General features: G+C 42.6%; 1 non-coding gene across 1 annotated transcript; it reads left to right on the forward strand.

Annotated features, from left to right (window-relative positions):
• The first annotated feature begins 1817 nt into the window (after nucleotides 1-1817).
• Nucleotides 1818-1889, forward strand: trnag-ucc (transfer RNA glycine (anticodon UCC)). Its single transcript has one exon. It is a non-coding gene; the product is annotated as a tRNA-Gly (tRNA).
• Nucleotides 1890-3970: the final 2081 nt, after the last annotated feature.

Below are 3970 nucleotides of genomic sequence, written 5' to 3' on the forward strand. Positions count from 1 at the left end.
TCTCATTATTTCTTCAGCGTTACCCCCATTCCAATTTTTCAGTAATTATTACTTTTCTAACTTCCTCCGCGCTGCTGAATTCCCCTACTCTCATAACATATGAGCTAACCTTCCCCTTCTCTCGACAGATGTTGCATGACCTTACCAGATTCCTCTGAATGGCCTGTGTTTATTTCAGAGAGAATTACAACTCCCGATTCCTGTTTCTGTGAGAGGAAACATTCTCCAAACCGACTCCTTTAATTCTGTTTGTTCACAGAGAAAGGAGGCATTGTTCTGTCCAAATGCATTACATGCTCATGAGGGTATCAAGATATTGTGATGATTTTTAAAATAAAATAAATTAAACATAATGAAATTCATGATGAAAACACGATACCCAATTCTAACTGTAAGGGGCAGGAATTCAGTCATGCAAGTTGAAAGTGAGGACTGCAGATGCTGGAGATCAGTGTCAAGATTAGAGTAATACAGGAAAAGCACAGCAGGTCAGGTAGATTCCGAGGAGCAGGAGAGACGATATTTCGGGCAAACCACCGTCATCTGGAATGAGGCTGGGACCGTCCATCTTGGTCAGATAAATAGGAGGGAGTGCGGCTGTGGAGAAGGGAGCGTAGAGCGCAATTGATGGATGGAGGTGGGTGTAAAGGTGATTGGATGGAGAGGACGGTGGAGCGGATAGGTGGGAAGGAAGATTGGCAGGTAGGACAGGCCATGAGGATGGTGCCGAGCTGGCAGGACGGAATTGGGATAAGATGGTCGGAGGGGGAAATCAGGCAAATTGTAACGGCCACATTTATGCCCTGGGCTTGGAGGTTCCTGAGGAGGAAGATCAGGCTTTCTTCCTCCAGGCGCCGGGTGGTGAGTGAGCTGTGATAGAGAAGTTCCAGGTCCTGCATGTCCTCGGCAGATTCGGAGGGGGAATTCAATTCTCCCTCCGCCAGTTGTTATTTGTATGTTGCTCCTGACCCATCAAAACACAGATCTGTGTGAATGCGCAAACAACTGCTCTCTGTACATTTCACTCAATAATGTCAATAACAGGACGGATTAAAACAAAATGCAAACTGTGTTGAATGCTGGATTTAGGGAATCATGTTACTGTAGAGTCTTTATAGCACCGAGATCAGGCTTTCTGCCCATCATTCACAAACCAGTTTCCCTCTTGAAACCTCTCCAATTACCCAGATCCCTGTCTGATGGAAGACTGTCTGTGTGGAGTTTGCACATTGTCCCGGTGTCTGCGTGAGTTTCCTCCGGGTGCTCCAGTTTCCTCGCACAGTCCAAAGATGCGCAGGTTAGACTGGATTTGCAACACTCAATAGTCAATAGTGTCCAGGTAAGTGTTGGTTATATGGTTAGACATGAGAAATGTGGGGTTACAAGAATAGCGTAGAGGGTGAGACTTGGTGGGATGCATGATGAGCCGAATAGCCTGTTTCTACACTGTAAGAATTTTATGATCCTATACTCCATCCCATCTATATCTGTGGATGAAGTGGACTATCACCTGATCAAATATCCCCTTCAATGGGTCAACGTTTGTTTTCTACCTGACAAAGAACTGCAGGTGTTGCAGATCTGAGAGACAGCACAAACATTGCTGGGAAACTCAGCAGGTCCGGCAGCATTTGTGGGGAGTGAACCTTTTGGATCCAGTGATTGCTCTTAAGGACTGAAGGCTTCTGATTCTGATGTTTTCAGACCTGTTGATGTTTTACAAGCAATGTTTTGTTTTGCTTTCAGCCCCAGTTCAGCTGGTGACTATGACGGCCTTGTTATGTGTGTTTGGGAAAAGGGGCGGACTAGCTGCTAGAGCGGTGGTGGTGCAGTGGTGAGCATAGCTGCCTTCCAAGCAGTTGACCTGGATTCGATTCCCGGCCGTTGCGGTTTTGCAAGTAAAAGTCTTGAGCACCAACGTTGCATTCTGTGGCGAAATGGATTTGTCAGGTTGCTTTCGGGTTTTCATGGCCATGGTTCCTGTTAATTGCCGTGACAATCCGGGCAGCGTTGCTCGAAAGCTTTCCTCTCTGCTGCCCATTGCTTAGTTGAATATTGTTCACAATATAAGGTTCGTTTTGTTTTGTTCGAAAAGTGAGAGATTGCTATCGTCAGAAACCTTAAATAATTATAGAAGCCGCTGGAAATTCGGAACAGATCCAACAGCTTCTATCGTGGACAGGAAGGAGGTTTAAATGCGTCAAATTTCTTCAAGGTTAAAATACATTCTCACCTCAAAACCATTTGGAAGCTTAAGAATTACAAACATTACATTATACCTTTTCCTATTCCATTCAAGTTTCACAATATCATTCCGGTAGCAGGAAGACCATTTTTATGTGGTTTATGCAATGTTACTATATTCGAACATTGACTGTTTCGTAGTTAAATGATGTTTCATTTCGTTAAGTTTTCCAATAGAGTTGGGTTAGTCCACACTTTGTATTTTGTTTGTGATACAACGATAGTGAAAGTAAATTATGTTTCAGTTCAAGCCTGGAAGTTTCACCAATTGAATTGCATTGCCGTACATTTGCCTTCAGGAGAAAAGAAAAAGGGATCTGGACCATCTTCTTAACTCATAGGAGTTTGACCTGGTTCAAAACCTCCTCAATTTCGGTCAATAAATGTTACTACAGTCCGCAACAATGATTTTCACAGATTAGAGGAGGATGCACAGACATCGTTATTAATTGTTATTACCTCGGACATGAGAGGTTTGGGAATGATACGTTTCCTCAGACCATCGACTGTCTGCTCAGCCAAGGTTAAAGGACTGGAATCCGACAAAATTGGCAACAATGCAATTCCCAGGAGACTGAGAGGTGACTAAAAGAACGGGAGGTGGAGAGTCGGGAGCAGAACTACAGGGACAGTCCGCTCTGATTCCTGACCCTTCACCCTCAGTAAATCCAGTGTCAGGAATGTTGTTATGGAAAATAAAGAGCATGAAAGTAAGGGATGGTTTAAAGCATGAAAGCAAGGGAAGGCTTAAAGCATGAACCCCACTGGCGATCTGTTGCAAGGGGTCTGTAGAATGCAGGATGAGATGAGAATAGTGGAATTCTCTCACACCAATTAGCAAAGAAAGGTTGACGCTGAAAGATCTCGATGGTGAGATTAGATTACAGTTAGTAAAGTTAGGCTTCCTGTTAAGTATCATTATGACTCGATTGGGAACATAAATATTTGGAACATGACATTAAGTATCAAATTAATAGTTAATAGAGTCCGCCTAATTGAGATTATTGACAATAAATAACTAATTATGATATCGGGAAAATATGAAGTAGGGTCTGGAAAGAATTACCATTGTTGCGTAGGGTGACATTAAATATCTAACCATGACATGAGAATAACATTAAGTAGAAAGACCAATTAAAGAGATGATGGGAACTAACATCAATGGCTTATTGTGTAGCGAGTGTGAGGTACTATGATTAATATATTTAGACATGCTGATAAGCAAACAAAGCGTGGGAAACATTTATAAAAAAACCATGGACAATGAAGTTCGAGAGCATTCGAGAATCTGCTTTCTCGGTGTCACGGTTTTCGTTTGCAAATAACAGACCCACTTCTTAAAGAACACTGTGTCCTGGTGATTTTCGATACTTTTTCCACGACAAAACTCAGCAGGGCTGGCAGCATACATGCAGAGAGAATCGAGGACAATATTTAACAACTTCATCAGAACTCAATAATCTCCCACAGGTACTGCCAAACCAGATAGTTTTGTCAGCAGTTTCTGATTTTGTTTCAGATTCCCAGAGGCCACAGTTCATTACATTAACCTTTAAACTATTGCAGAAAGTTCTTTGTGGTTCTTCACACGGAAATTTTCCGTTTGAGGAACATTTTCCTGCCCCCATTAGAAACAAGAAACCCTGCAGCAGAGAAAACAGATGCTTTAACAACAACGATCGCTGTCGCCTTTGAAGGTCTTGAACCACTAGCCTTTCATTTAACG

The sequence above is a fragment of the Chiloscyllium plagiosum genome, unplaced genomic scaffold, assembly GCF_037043375.1.
Source record: "Chiloscyllium plagiosum isolate Xiang-an unplaced genomic scaffold, Cpla_swu_hap1 HiC_scaffold_40, whole genome shotgun sequence".
Classification (NCBI taxonomy): Eukaryota; Metazoa; Chordata; class Chondrichthyes; order Orectolobiformes; family Hemiscylliidae; genus Chiloscyllium; species Chiloscyllium plagiosum.